General features: G+C 45.3%; 1 long non-coding RNA gene across 2 annotated transcripts in view; it reads left to right on the forward strand.

The window, feature by feature from the left end:
* LOC133221511 (uncharacterized) overlaps positions 1–14,164 on the forward strand; it is a 28,213-nt gene extending 14,049 nt beyond the window's left edge. Inside the window, exons 3-5 of one of the 2 annotated variants that reach the window (XR_009728014.1) lie at positions 11,486–11,675; positions 12,925–13,061; positions 13,997–14,164. This is a non-coding gene — a long non-coding RNA (uncharacterized LOC133221511). The remainder of the gene's footprint in view (positions 1–11,485; positions 11,676–12,924; positions 13,062–13,996) is intronic. The other variant, XR_009728015.1, reaches the window with a different exon arrangement.
* Positions 14,165–15,756: the final 1,592 nt, after the last annotated feature.

Here is a 15,756-nt window from a genome sequence, read left to right on the forward strand (position 1 = left end):
GGCTCATTACATGGGAGGAATCATGTCCTGGCTGCTTGGGGAGGCAGGATGTCAATCTTGGAAGGCCAAGCATTTACTTTGAAAAAGCCAGCTCCAAGTTTCTCATCTGCACATGGACGTGCTTCACCCCCTCTCCTCCTGAGCCCCTTCCTCCTTGATGCCTTTCCCAGCCAGTGTTCCTGGGAGGAAGAGGAGCTGTGCTCCCAGCGCTCCTGGTCGCCCTGTCCCCCTTGGCCACAGTGTCACTGTCACCTGGCAGAGGAGGGTGAATCAGGAGCCTGGTATCCTCTTCCCAAACCCATTGCGGTGCTGCCCTGCTAGGAAGCCTTGGCTTCCTTGGTTTCCCACACTTCAGCTTGCTTGTTCCTTCCATGAGTTTCCAAAGTGCTTCGCAAGAAGCCAAAACACCTGCTTTGTGAACTTGGATCCTTGGGGAAAGCTGGCAGAGATACTTCTCCTGGACTGGTATGATTTAAGATTGCTGGTAGATGTGATTCCTTCTTTCTCTCCTGAAGCATCTGGCACACTGCTTCATTATTTATCTCTTCTTTCCTCCTTACAAGAGCACCTCTTCCTTCATGTCTTCCCTTACTGCATTTTAACTGCAGAAGTGGCAGCAGATTTCCTGTGTTGGATGTGCCAACTTGAACCCTCTGTCCCAGCTCCATAAGTGTGCCATCTCAGAGCCAGCAGTCACGCCTCGTCTCCAGGAGGTGCCTGCTGTCTACCAGCCAATGTCACTTACAAAGCTGTGCTTTTCCCACTGGATGAATAATGGCATTGCTTGGCTGTGCCAGCTCATAGTTCTGCCTAATGCAACTGTCTGAAGTCAGTCCAGGAGTCTGATCTTGAATTAGAGAATGACAGTGAAGACTTAATCTCATGTACAATTAGTGGTCAAGACTCAGCTCTAGAGATACAAGCAAAGACACTCAGCTCCTGCTATTCTCTTTTTTTCCCAGCAACAGTCCAGTAATTCCCTAAATCCAAACTTTGGATTGCTCGACTATTCTTTTGGAAAGGGGAACAAAAATAACATAACTAAGCCCATTGCAGACCCTTGAAGTGGACTCAAATGGAAATAAAAGCCCTTTGCAGGGTGAGCTTTGGATTGATTTTGCATTTCATATCCAAAAATGACTTGGAAGGACCATGTGGGCCAAAGGCCAGGGTCTAGTCTGTGTACCTGCATGGCTGTCCAGATGGAGACAAAAAAGAGCAGATGCATTGAGATGAAAAGAAGGGTTTCAGAATGTGTTTTCAAAGCCTCCTGTTCGCTGAGAGAACTGGAAAGCGATTTAGAAAACATATCTAGGGTTTCCTTTGAACATAAGACAAAAATGGACTTGGACAGTGCTAACATAATGCCTTCCCAGGCTTACCGCGGTGGGGAAATGTCATTTGCCTGCTAGGAACTCAACCCAAGGCTCTCCTTTGGGTTAGCTGCCTCTCTGTACTGAACAGGCTGGTGTAGGAGGAGACAAGCTCATGGGAAGTTGAATGAGACACTTAAAATATTTGGCCTCCCTGCAATGGAGGTTAAAGTTGGCAAATGGGTTGGTGTTCTTTTTCCTATGACTTTGCCCAAGTGTCCAAGGAGATTGTGGTTATAGTGCTCTCGCGGGTTCATTAGTGAGAAGGAAAAAGAAGCAAACTTCTTTGGCTAGCCCAGATTTGGCTATACATAGAGGGCTGAGGATCCCATCCAAACAGGGAGGCTGAGCAGTTACACCCACCTTAAGAGGCGCATGTGCCTTGTTGGCTGGTAGAAGTAGGCACTTGCTTTCTAGCCCTTCAGTGAATCTACACCATCTCTACTCAAACCTTCCTCTGCCAGTAACTTCCTCAGTGTCTTTAGTCATGGGCAGATCTTCTGCCTTGTACCCCAAAGGACTTGGTTCTACCTAGCTCTGTTGTCTTCAGATTCATGCAAATGTGGATGGATAAATGAAACTGTGTGCCCAGTCTCCCACCTCATACAAGGCAAGCAGGAGGTGCAGGGAGCCAGCACCTTCCTCCTGTGGCTGCAGCATCAGAGTGGCTTCCAACCAGCTACCTTAGACCTGGACTTGGAAATCAGACTCCCTCCTTTTTCTCAATCATTTAGACATACTTGTTTTTCCATCACAAAGAGAGGAATGTTGAAAACCAGGGATTCATGTGTTTCTTTTTCCACTGTGTTAACTGTAGGCACAGAAAAAGAAGGAAAGGCTAGTATCAGCAATGATTTCCATGGAAACCGGAGGGGAGGAGTTTAACAGCTCTTGGAGACTAGTGGTGATCTATGTTCGTTAAAAGTGAAGTTCTGGCAGCTGGAGCTAACACTGAAACCACTGGATTTAACATGGAAATCAATGTGGGACTAATGTTGAGCTTGTGGGAAAAACATGGTTCTTGTAGTGAAATGCTCTAAGGCCAGCCATAGAAATCAGATAAAGCCAATATGTATGAAAACATTAAACTTCATCACCAACGACCAAATGAAGGGCTGATATCCAGTCTCAGATATATGGACACCAGCTTTCTGTTTATAACATTGCTTTACAGCCTTCTGGCAGTATTCCTGAGCCTAAAAGTCATATTCAGTTCCCTTCACACTGAAGGTCTATTGTGTTCCACCACTATGGACTAAGTTTTGGGATAACTGAGAACTAGTCTTAACATGTCCAGAAACCACATACAATGAGAAAAGCAGAACTGACAAGTGTAAAAGTCTGTTTTTACAGAGTCCAATGATGTATTTGAACCTCAGCAAGCTGTCAAATGCAACATGGACTGAATTGATCCAGACTCAAGCTTTTGTTGTGGAAAACTATGGAAGTTCCTCACCTCTTTTTAAAACAACTTGAAGAAGACACATTGAAGTCTAAGATTCAGGTCTTGCATCCTACTTAGTCTCTATATTTTGCTGTGACTCTAAGTTAATATGTGCCCAAATCTGTTGAGGAAGCATCCATCACTGGTTTCATCCAGGACTTCCTAGGCTTGAGTGTCTAATGAGGAAAGACCTATGCCTTGGGTGTAGAGCCAGAAGAGACAAACAGAAAATGGGCCTGCTGTTTGGAGAGACATCATAGGGGAGGAGCAGGAAAGATCTTACTCAGGCTCCATGGCAGAGCTATTGGATGTGTGAACTGGGGCTTGGGGCAGCCTGATCTGTGCCCCAGGGCTTGTTTTCTTACCATTTTCTGGACTTCCTAGGTTAGGAATGATGATCTTGGAGGACCATGCTTGTGTTGCACAATGTAGAGAGCCTGGATTTGATGGGCTCACACTCCACTTTACCATGACTGTGCTAACTGGTAGCCTGTGCTTAAAAGAGAGGATGGAGCAAACCCTTAGTATGATGTATGACTTTGCATGGAACAGATTGAAAATTCCTCAGCTAGATGCATAGCAGTGGAAGATCTGTGCCTGAAAAATTGCCTGTCTTCAGCTGTCATCTGGTTTAATAAAGGCAGGGTGGAGAGGGAATAGCTTTTCTTACCTCTTTAGACCATTGCTGCTACAACAGCACTACAGCAAAACTGGATCAATATGCAGAAAGGGAGAAAAAAGATTGTCTCTTTAGAGAGACAAGCAGACAGACAAATAGACAGCTAGCCAGATCCTTCTTTGTTATATGCCTGTAACTCCAAAGCTATTAAAGGAACTATTTGTAACCAAGAACAGAATCAAACTGCTGGCGTAGTTCACTGTAAAAGATTTTCAGTTCAATCTTTGATGGCATTTTAATAGTAACAGCTACTCATCAGCAATGTCAGGGTTAAATGCTCCCAGCATGTGTGCAATTGCAGAAATACCCCAAGAAGAACCAAGGAAATATTTCCATCTTAAACTGCGATAAGGAGTGAAAACGTGCAACTCGTTCCATATGGTGGCTGAAAGCCCTGAGCCAAGCGGAAAGCCGCCGAGTCTGCCAATGCATAAGAACTCGCAAGCCTGATAAATGAGTGCGTTGCTTTGGGAAAGACAGAGACAAAGTCACAGCAGAAAGAAGAAAACAGAAGAAAAGTGAGGAGTCTTTTCCTTTAAAAAAGAAGGAAAAAAAAAAGCCAAGTCCTACCCATTTGTCTTGTTGGATGGCAGCAAGAATTTCTGGGAATGTTTTACATGTCAAAGATTTAACCAAGCTGGGATGTTTGTGGACAAGCCGTTATGCAATGAATAAATAAATCAGGGGGAGAAAAAAAGCAAAGGGAAGAGTCTATCTTCTCTCCTGCTTTACAAAAATGAGCCTGAACTGAGACAGCTGCATTCTTCTGGGATACTCGGCACAAGCCAGGATGAAAGTGCTCACAAACTGGAGACGGATCATTCCTGGATTTCTCCAGTATTGACATGGAATCATGGAATCGTAGAATCACAGAATGGTTTGGGTTGGAAAGGAGCTGAAGATCATCCAGTTCCAACCCCCTGCCATGGACAGGGATGCCTCACACTAGATCATGTTGCCCAAGGCTCTGTCCAACCTGTCCCTGTACTCTGCCAGGGATGGAGCATCTGCCACTTCCTTGGTCAATCAGTGCCAGCACCTCACCACCCTCACAAAAGACAATGCTTTGGTCATGCAGCAAAGAGGGAAAGGGCACAAGGAGAGAGCCAGGGGACAGATGTGCCCAAAGAAGCATCTGAGCACTGGGTACCCTCCAGCAGCAGGATGCAGGCTCCCTGCTGCTCCCCAGCACTGCAATCACCCCCAGCACCAGGCATGGGTGCTCAGCCAAACAGAAGTGGGGCTGTGTCTGGCACTCGGGGTCAGGGAGCAGGGGAGAGCCAGGCTGTGCTGGAAGGGAGCAGAGGGTCAGAGCAGATTGCGTGTCTCCTGCTCGGTGCCTGAGATTTGACAGGTCTGCATTCTTGGCTGAAGGGATCTGGCTGTGTACGATCAATTTCTGGAGAGCAGTGGGTGAATACACAGCCTGGCTGCTTGGAGCAGAGGCTGTGCCTTTGAAAGGGTGTTTCAATGGTTAAGCGAGTCACCTTGTGCAACCTGAACACGTTCCCGTATTAAGTCAAATGAGAAATAGAGGAGGAAATCAGCCATATAAACAAAATCAACTTCCCCTTTCCTTCTCCAAACAGGGATTTTTCACCCAGGAGTTGCTTTGAAGCTGCGACTTACAGAAGCACTTGGGTTCCCTGCAATGGACAGCAATAGGAAATCTTAGCTGGCTTATTTACCTAAGCAAATTTGTTACAATGAAGTTGTCCTGCTATATAAGCACTTCTACATGGGCAGAAAGCAGATTGACCTGTGCTAGCTTGCTGACTTTACCCCAGCAAGGCAAGCAAAGTCAACTGTGTTTTATTAGGTTAAAAAGAGCAAACCCCACAGGTTGTAAATTGCTGGGCAAGGTGATAAATGGTACATGCACTGGCTAGTATAATCTGCCTGGAAAGCCGAAAAGAACCCTGCCTTCTCACGAGCCTCAAGCATTGCTTTTTTCTAGAGTACCTTATTTTGCAGCTCTGTGCCATGTTCGTTTGCTTGCCAACACTTTTATTCTGCAGTCTGTGCTTCTGTCTTGGAGCTGCTGATGGAACAGACTTCTCAATCTCCCTGGCACAAGGAAAATAAGAGTTTCTAGTGTTTGGTGTGTTGTTCTGGAGCAGCTGTGTCCTGCCAGTGGTGTCTGGCCATCCAGGTTATACCTGGGTTACCAATAAGAGGGGGTTATTTATCCAAGTGTGGTGGAGAGGATTCAGACAGAGGGAGGAAGTTTTACTGGGATGGAGGTACCGATGTGGATCACTGCAGTGGGCTGGGGCGACATTCATGGTGTGGGTATACAGCTAAGGTCAGGTCGGGGCAATGTCCTCAGCAGATGAACGGTATCTCAGCCCCATCTGGACTCACAGGAGGTGATAATGTGATGGAGATACAGCAGTGAAGCAGGGAGGTGCAGGGATTTGGGAAACGATTTCCTGTTTCAGGATGGTGTCCAGGACAATGTAGAGCTTCTCAGGTCTGTCTGTATATTTGCCAGTGCCTTGAACCTGCTTGGGTCTCCTATGGGGCTATGAAGTGCTTGATTAAATGATGTTAAACCAGCTTGCTCCTAAGCCTGTCCCATCCCCTTTGCCTTCCATCTGCAATACAACTTGTGTGTCTTTCTTCCCCACCCGAGTGCTGGCAAGATGCTTCTCCTTGGCCATGCTGTTGTCCCCCCTCTGATTCAGCCAGCTTGCCCTGCCACTAAGTGCTGTGGCCTCCCCAGGGGTGTCACCTCCCCTTTAGTGTTGCCTAATGTGATGTGCATGCTCACAGGCTTATGGCAGGGAGGTGCTGTCTAATCCCACCCCTCCATGCCCACAAGCATGGCATTTATTATATGCTAAGGCTTTCTTGAGCCAGCCCAAGACACTGCAGGGAAATCCTCTTCAGGCCTGGGCTGGCCAAATATTCAGTGGGTGGAAAATCTTCAGAGACTGAATGTTGAGGCTTCTCAAGATTTCCTTTTGATTTCCATTTAAGAGCAAGTTAAAGAGCTAATTTTGGTTATGCCATCTCTCTGTCCTTGCAAAATAACCCTCTGCTAAAGGGCAGAAGCCTGGATGTTGGGGCCAGATTTTTTCCTTTGTATTTTATTTTGTGTCATCATTTACAGCTCAAAAAAATGCCTGTAAATATGTTAGGTTTCACCCTCTGTTCCCCTACACAACCTCTACATGGCTGACCAGATCCTGTCTTTTAAGCACCTAATTTTCACCAGTGGGAATTAGATGCCTGAACACTGTTAGGTTTGGATCCAGCTTTCTTCGCTTCAGCCCCTGATGTAATAACACAAACAAGTTTCTGTAGTGGCTGGAGAAGTCCCTGACCTAAGGGCTGGGAAGTTCCAAATGTGCTGTTCTCCAGCTGCTGCTGAATGTTCACCACTGTATTTGTACCATGCAGAATAGGCAGCAATAGATCTGTGCTACCTCCTGCACCACTGCTAATGTTAAGCCAAAGATGAGTGTTGAGAAACCAGCCATGTTTTCCAGCTGTTTGAAGAAGATGAAGTTCCAGGTTGCTCAGGCACATTTGAGTTTGTTTTCTTTCATTTGTTTTTAAAACATTGTTGAGTGTGAATCAAGAACTTGTTCCTTGAGGACAAAGATAGCTGTCAGCTCCGCCTAAATGCATGACCTTAATGTGAGTTAGATCTCCACCCCCTGCCACCCAGCCCCAACCAGATGCTATACCAAGGTTGGTCCCAGCAGGTTTCTAGCTGCTGCATGGATATATTGCTTTTGTAAGAATGTGGATCCATTTGAAATGGTGCTTGTTGCCCTGTGAAGGTTTGATCTCTTCAGACATGAACGTCTTTGATTTAATATGAGTATTATGAGCTACTGCTTCACTTCCAGAACAACGGTTAGACCTTTATCTTTACCATCTCTTGCAGTGACTCTTTACTCTCTGTAATCATGCTTTGGATCCCCTGTGATAGAAGGGGATTAGACTCCAGCACCTATCTGGCATCCCGTGCTCCTGCAAAAACAACTCCAATTTATGCCATGCTCTGGGAGTTTCCTTGTAGGTCACTGATCAAGGGAAAGCAGGTCTGAAGTTTTGCCCTGTTTTATGAATATCAAAGTGTCACTAACAGTGGACATGTTTTGAAATAGGTTATTCTAGAAGCAGCTCTTCAATGGGTATCAAAAAGCTTTGTTCCCTTGATTTATTCCTGGCTGCATCGATTTAGAGCAGCAAAGGGCTTGGCTAGATCATTCTTAAAGTACTTGGATTGAAATGAAAGAGATTTTCCTCTAGTGTAATACTAAGTCGATGAGCAGCTCTGTCAAGTTGACATCTTCCAACACTGGGTTTGCTTGGGACAACGTAAAAACATCACCACAAGGTAAGACCAAAGGTCCATTGAGTTTCGCCTTGAAGGGGAACTGCTTCATGAATCCTGCAAACACAGAGATGACACAGCTCACCTGGGAAAGTTGTTTTCTCAGGCTGAAGCTCATCTCTTGCACTTTGGCTATACTGACTATTGCCATCACAAGTGTGGAAAACTCGGTTGCATATTCTATGAACTGGGCTGATGTTGATGTTCTCCATGATATTTATCTAATTTAAAGCATTGCCAACTTGGGCAACCAGAAAACTGTAGCAAATGTCACAACATTTTTTTTTCCAAGGTTTTAATCTCATTCATAGAAAATTCCTTTAATGAAAACTCCATTTTGAAGGACTTCTGGAGACTGAAGCTTGGAAGATGTGCCAGTCTCCTAGCCTGAGGTTCTGGCTCAATGCTCTAGATACAGAAGATACAGCTTTTAGGTCTGTATTTTGTGGGCCTTAACCACAATTTAGGCTTGTCTGGCCTAGTGCCTTTTGGAAAGAGTAGATCTGCTAGAGAGAGGTCTTGCTATGTAGATATCAGAATGGATGTGCTGGCTTAGATCAAAGATGCATATCCTGTCTCTAGTGGTGCCAGCAGCAAATGCTTAGGGCAAGATATAAGACCATGGCAAGCCTCTTGGTGTTACTTCCTATGGTCCTTCCAACTCATGGCAATTTGCAGCTGAAGGACTTCCTGAGCTATGGGTCATATCTGCATCCTTGTGTGTAATCGTCCTTGATGGAGCTTTCAATGTCTTTAATTGCTATTTGAACCCATTTATGCTTTTGGCTTCTACAACATCCTATGACAATAAGTGATACCACTTAATTATGTGCTATTTAAAAACATAACCATAAATCATAATAGCCTTCAATTGTAATAAAAGCTTTGAATTTGGATAAGATTGCCAGCATGGATAAAGTCTGCATAATTACATCCGTGTATTATGTCTAGAGCAGTAAGAGCCTCCTACCAAAGTGTGGGGAATACGTATGACTAGATTATGGCAAGATCTTCAAGAGAGACTGGTAATTCAGGATCCATCAGCTCCCAGCTGCCTGATGGCATGTGCTTTGGCAGGGTCTGGTTTATACAGAGCTGTCAATCTGTTTTCTTTTCACCAGTGCAGTTAGTAGGAAACGTTTATCCATCTTTACAGACTGTGGTTTAAGGAGAAACATCAGGGGAGTTGATGTTGAGTCCTCTGTGACTTTTGCTTCCCCAGGAATCTGCAAAGGCTTGAGGAGCAATTCTGCTCTGCACTGCTGTTGTTTCAAACTTGGTTCCTGGTTTATGGCTCAGCCTGGAAGAGTTTCCTTGTGAAAATAAGGATAGCCTTGGGCTTTTTACTCATGGGCCATAGAGGAAAACTTGGCTCTGCTGGAGAATTCTGCTCTGCGAGGTTGTTACTGTAAGGTAAGGGAGAGCTTGTACCTGCTTTGAAGACCAACCTCACCCACCACCCCTTTGTCTCTGTGCAAACCTGGACTAACAACTGCTTGCTGGAAGAAGAGAACCCAGAGAGGCTGGGATCAGTCCATGCTCATTCAAGCTGAGGTACCCTGAACATGAGAGACTGAGTCCTGCCACTGTTTCCTCAACCTGTAGATGGCTTCCAAGAGGACTTCCCATCTATTAGGGCAACCTGCTCTGAAGCTTGGCCTTCATATAGTAGAGGGACATGTCCTGTGTCCTCGAGGCAACTCTGAGAGCTAGATCTGATCTGTTTCTTGGCACTTTGACCTTTCCTTCCCAATAACTGATTTTTCTGGGGGGTGGCAGAGGCAAAAAACATGTAATTCTGCAATGTTTTCTGATTGGAAACCCTCAAGCTTTTGTTTTACCTTAGGGTGCTGGTAACCTTGGTACCACCAGCTCCTCAGAGTTTCTCTGGGTGGTTTTCTGCTGTGAGTTTTGGGGGGAAGAAAGAGGGTCCCATCACTTAATCCTTTCAGCTAAGTAAAATCATCTGCACTGGTAAATTCTCCAGGAGATGTACAGTTCACTGCTTGTCAAGCCAGGATATTAAATTAAGCAATTTTCATCAGATAACACATCTTCTGGTTCATGTAAAATGTCCAGCAAATCACTGCACTCATAATTCAGCATGATTGAAAGTGAGCTGCTAATCCATTTCACTTTGGAGATAGGCAAGAGCATGGCAGAGGGGCCATCTCTGCAGGAGACTCCTGTTTGCAGCCATGCACATGAATGTGCTCCCCTTGGGCGCTCTGGTGCTGGTCTTTGCTGACCCTTTCAATGCTGCGTAGTGTGGCCTGGATTAGCTGCTACACAGGGAATCCTTTTAAGTGATGAAACCATCGCTTGGGGAAATCATTCTGCTTCACTTCCCTCCTGGTAGGTATGGATGGTGGAAACGTCCACTGAGGCTCATCCCTGGGTTTCTGGTAGCTTTCCTTAGTGGCCCTGAGCTCCTGCCCCATCCAGAGTTACATTTGCTTCCCATGAAGGTCTTGCCCAGCCCTCTGTGGCAGCCTGTCCTCCCATCGTAGCTGAATCAGGTACCCAATGTTAGAGTATGAACTTGAACATTCAAAGTTTATAACTCGGGATGCATTATGAAAAGACCTGAAAATGTTCTGGGTGTCAGAGAATCATAGAATAGTTTGGGTTGGAAAGGACCTGAAGATCATTCAGTTCCAACCCCCCTGCCATGGGCAGTGACACCTCACACTAAACCGGGTCACCCAAGGCTGTCCAACCTGGCTTTTAACACTGCCAGGGATGGAGCATTCACAACCTCCCTGGACAACCCATTCCAGTGCCTCACCACCCTAACAGGAATTTCGTCCTTATATCCAATCTAAACTTCTCCTGTTTCAGTTTGAACCAGTTCCCCCTTGTCCTCTCACTACAGTCCCTAATGAAGAGACCCTCCCCAGCATCCCTATAGGCCCCCTTCAGATACTGGAAGACTGCTATGAGGTCTCCATGCAGCCTTCTCTCCTCCAGGCTGAACAGCCCCAACTTTCTCAGCCTATCTTCAAATGGGAGGTGCTCCAGTCCCCTGATCATCCTCGTGGCCTCCTCTGGACTTGTTCCAACAGTTCCATGTCCTTTTTAAGTTGAGGACGCCAGAACTGCACACAGTACTCCAGCTGAGGTCTCACAAGAGCAGAGTAGAGGGGCAGGATCACCTCCTTTGACCTGCTGGTTGCACTCTTTTTGGTGCAGGCCAGGATAAAGCTGGCTTTCTGGGCTGCAAGTGCACGCTGCCATTAGCAATAATAATGAAAATAGCAGAAGTAGGGGAACTTATCTGCTGATGCTTTAAAGGTTCACATTGTTCCAGCCTCCTGAACAATGACTCTGGGAGCCATTCCCCTATTTTTTCTATTTCTCTTTTAATTAAAGCTGAGTTTCCCTCTAGCTACATGGTTCTAGAAGCTGGGATTTGAGAAAATCCCAAAATGTCTGTTGTCATGAGGGACACAAGTCCTTTCCCGGGATCAGCCTGTCTCTGTCCTGGTAGACTAAAAATAAGTGATTTCAGCTATGTCATGTGAATTGTGTGTTTTGCCTTTGTGGGCATCTATGGCCCGCTGGGGACTACTTGGCATACCACACCTAGTGAGTGGTTGTGTAATCTAAATCGGCTCACCCAATTCATTTCCCTTTAGCCAAGATGGAAAACACCCATCTTCTGATGAAGAGAAGTGAGCCAGGGGCAGCTCCTCACCTCTCCAATGCGATTAGCAAACCGGACATGAACCGCTTCATTAAAGCCAAACAACCCTGAGCAACCACATCATTATAAAAGACCCAGGAAATCCTATCGCCAGGCAGAGCAGCAGTGTCCCCCCTCCCCCTGTGAGTAGAGCCTTCCTCTTCAAAACTCGGTGACCCTATGCTCCCTTGCTCCCCAACTCCTGCTGCTTTGCTGCGAGGCAAAAGCCCTGTGCGATGCATGGAGGGGTAGGGCTTTATTCCCTCCTTCCCCTCTACGGGGGGCCCGTTTCAAAGCCCATCTCTCTATATCCAGCCCTGCCTGCTCATAAAAGGACTTGCAGCAAAATAAAATGGCACATGAACAATCCCACACAACCGGCTCCTGTCTGGATGGAGGATTGGGGCTCAGTGATGAACAGCCAGGACAGAGTAGGACAGGCAGTGGGAGGGAGAAGAGGATCAGCAGTGATGGGTGCTGAGAATGAGCCACAGTTAGGCTTGATATTGTTTCTTTGGTGTATATATATTGCAGGTAAAAGAGTCTATGTCTATACAAAGTCACTCTATTGTTATAGCATCGCAATATTGTTATAGCACCACAATAATGTTATCTCTATGGATATATTAACAAAGTTTGACTGGTTTAGATAAATAATAGCAAGGGGGTTTCACTCCTTACTCAATTCTGAGTGCACTGTCAGCATTTTCAGCCATTCCATCTTGTCTTCTTTCCACTCAGGCTCTCGTTACATTTCGCATCCCACCAGTGCATCCTTGCTCCTGCTGCTGTGTGAGGATCCTGGCTTCATTCTCTGCTGCCTGGGAAAATCCTGCCCTGAGTCCTTTTTTGGGTTCCAGCTCTTTAAAACCTCTTTTCAAATTGCACAAAATTTCATCTGTAAAAAACCTAGGAGGAGTTTTGCCTTAATAGAGCTGGATTTAACCTGTTGTTGCCTTTATCAGCTGCTCTGGAAAGAAAATCAGCTTGAAACAGTCAGGTGCTTGGCACATATTCCCCTTCTCTCCATATTTCAGCTCTAACATCAATGACTTTCTGTCTGTTGGTTCAGCCTGCATTAGCTGTGTGTGGATTTGCATGCCACTATTAATTGCAGAGCAAATTAACCTTCTTCAGACCATATGTTGCTGCTATCATGTGTGCAAATATGCTGTTAGTGACTGTAAAAAAACAGAAATAAGAGCACAGTTGGACTCATGTTGTTGCCAAGAGATTAAATACCGATGCTTGAAAACTTGGCAATGTTTCCACAGCAGGACTTTTGTCGTATAATGTTGTATCTGCTGGGATTATCCTTTGAAAAGCCTGGCAGTGTCCTCAGAAAATGCACCCTCTAGCTTCTAATTTCTCTTTTATCTTCTTTTTTGGCAGCCACTTGAAGAAATCCCTTTGCCATTTTCAGACTGGAGACCTTCTGTTCTTCTCTAGCAAAGTACCAGCTCTGCACGCGACAGATTTCTCCACTCGGCATCTTTGGGACACCCATCGATCAATGACAGGGAATTTGAGTAAGAGGAGGGGTGACTTGGAAAATAAACTCTTCACGTTCAACTGACGAAGTGGGAAACATCCGCTGCTGGCCTGGCTACACTGGCTTTGATGGAGTTGTGCCAGTGTGGAGTTTGGCCGGGCGTCCTTCAAGTCATTATTCTTTCATTGGTTATTTGCTAGAGTGAATTGAAAGCCTGAGTTTTACATCTGCTTCCTCACGGACTTTCTTTCTTTCTACGATGAACACTTTGTTTTCGTATTTGGCTTTCACAAAGCCTGGGTTGCAAACATTGGTTTAATGGTGACCAGGTTTTATGGGGGGAATCATGGGCCATGTGCACGCACAGGTATAGATGCGGTTTGTTATTCTACAGACTCATTGGCAGTGAGGTATTTTTGTGTAGCTGGAAAAAATTAAATACAGAAAAAATTGTTCTGAAGGAAAACCAGCACATATGAAATCTTTCCCTTCTTCAGTTTTAGTAGAGTCCTATATTTAGAAGCAAAAAGCAGTTAAAAAGGCACAGACATCTTAAACATGGTCTAGCCTGTCTGTAGTTCAGATAACTATTTAGATAGTCATCAATTAGATATGAATGATCAATGTTAAGGTAATTTTAGAATCATAAAATGGTTTGGGTTGGAAAGGACCTTAAGATCATCCAGTTCCAACCCCCTGCCATGGGCAGGGACACCCCATGCTAGACCCTGTCACCCAAGCCCCATCCAACCTGGCCTTGAAGAGTGACAGCGATAGAGCATTAACCACTTCTCTGGGCAACCTGTTCCAGTGCCTCACCACCCTCGCAGTAAAGAACTTCCTTATACCTAACCTGATTATTATATTATTATTATGTAATTATACTATTACTATAATTAACTTGATTATGAAAGTGATTATAATTAAGTCAACTGCTTTGATAACAATTAATTGTCTTCCTGCCCTCCTTAGGTACCTCTTTCCCAATGGCTCTTGAGGACCTGAAGCAGAGCTCCCTCCACTGCTGAGCTTACCCTCTCCATGGGAAGAGGTGGGTCTGCAAGAGCTCAATGATGGCTTTTCAAACCTGAAGATAAAGTAAAGCTGCTGAAAGGTAAGTAATAAAAAGCCTATAAAATTGCCTTTTGTTTAATTTGAAATTCCTATCAACATAGAATCATAGAATAGTTTGGGTTGGAAAGGACCTTAAGATCATCCATTTCCAACCCCCCTGCCATGGGCAGGGACACCTCACACTAAACCATGCCACCCAAGGCTTTTTCCAACTAAAATTGTAGTTGGATGTTTGATGGCTGCCAGCCTATCAAAAGCAGAAGATGAATTTTAGATATAAAATGCTCCCTGCTTAATAGTAAGATCCCAACAAAGATACAGGCCAGGTAGACATTTGGGTCCCAACCATATTTAGTGTTTAGCATGTGCAAAGAGGATTCCATAGTGATGCACCTGACCTCCTGCATGGTTCCTGCAATGGGATGAGGCTATGGGACATGAAAACACCCTAGCAGAAAGTGGGTTTGCAGTGTACAGGCAAAAGATCTTTGGTTATGGACTTCCCAAAGAGGGGGCTTTGGAGAGAAGGGATTAAAACTGCCTTGTCAGCAGTCTGCAGAAAGATGGGTGCTCACAGATAACCTAGATCTTGTCAACGTGCTTTCCAAGAAGATGGCTGAGGATATTGCTCCTCAAAGAGCAGCACCATAGCCCCTTGCTGGAGAAGTTCTCCTAATGGCTTCCATGAAGAACGGGCTCCAAAAGAGCCCTTGGTGGCCGGCAATAAGGGTGATCCAAAGCCGCCTGATCCTCTGATAACAACAGTGGCTTGTAAGCACGTTTGGGGAGGGTTTATCCCCCCTTTGCAACAGGAGTGTGCATTTGGCTGTAAATTTCTTCCAGCTGGAAACTCAGAGAGAACACTGATAAGCTCTCTCTGTGTCCCCCCCCAGCTGGGAATGATGGATTTACCAGAGGTAACTCAATGTACCAACTCCTTTCTCCTCCACAGTTGGAGCATATGGAATATATTGTGGTCTGAGGGAAATACATCTGAAGTATTTCTTCTGTGTCTCTTCAGGAGCATTCCAGGGTGGATTACAGCAGGTGTCATACTTAAAGCAGGTTAAGTGACAAGCCCTAGTCACCTCCATCCAAACTCACAGCAGTCCTCAGCACCAGGCTCCAAAAGCTTTGCTGTTGCTTGGGTTTGGGTGAGATTAGCAATGGAAGCTCCAAAATATTGGAAGAAAAAGAGAGACTTTCCAATGAGAGGGGACAACAAGGAAATAGCTGAGATCTGCCTGGAAAAAAACCTTCACAGTGTCTGATCCTGGGCTATGATAAGCAGTTTCCACAACGTGCTCTTTATTCTCTGCTGTCTGAGAAATAAAACTGAACCACCACTGGTGCTCCTCTGCAGGGATTGCCTGGGAGATGCAGTGGTAAATGTGAATTACAGGGGGTCTTCAAGTTCTTTGAAGTTAGTAGCAATTTAGGTATTACCAGTGGTAATATTTCCAACCAAAAGCAATAGGTTGCAGTTAGCCAGCAGTTTTTATTAAGGTACCCAGCACCAGAAAGGATGGAGTCATCCCCACAGGACAAATTCACTCTGTTTTTTCACTAGTGGCTACAATTCACTTTGGGTAAAAAGCAGGATCAAGCAGAAACACCAGCAAAGGCACATCCATTACAAGTAGTCAGAGCTTAAGCTG

Source organism: Neopsephotus bourkii, unplaced genomic scaffold (genome assembly GCF_033783945.1).
Source record: "Neopsephotus bourkii isolate Nb327-2 ecotype Australia unplaced genomic scaffold, CSIRO-AGI_Nbou_v1 NB_1542, whole genome shotgun sequence".
NCBI lineage: Eukaryota > Metazoa > Chordata > Aves > Psittaciformes > Psittacidae > Neopsephotus > Neopsephotus bourkii.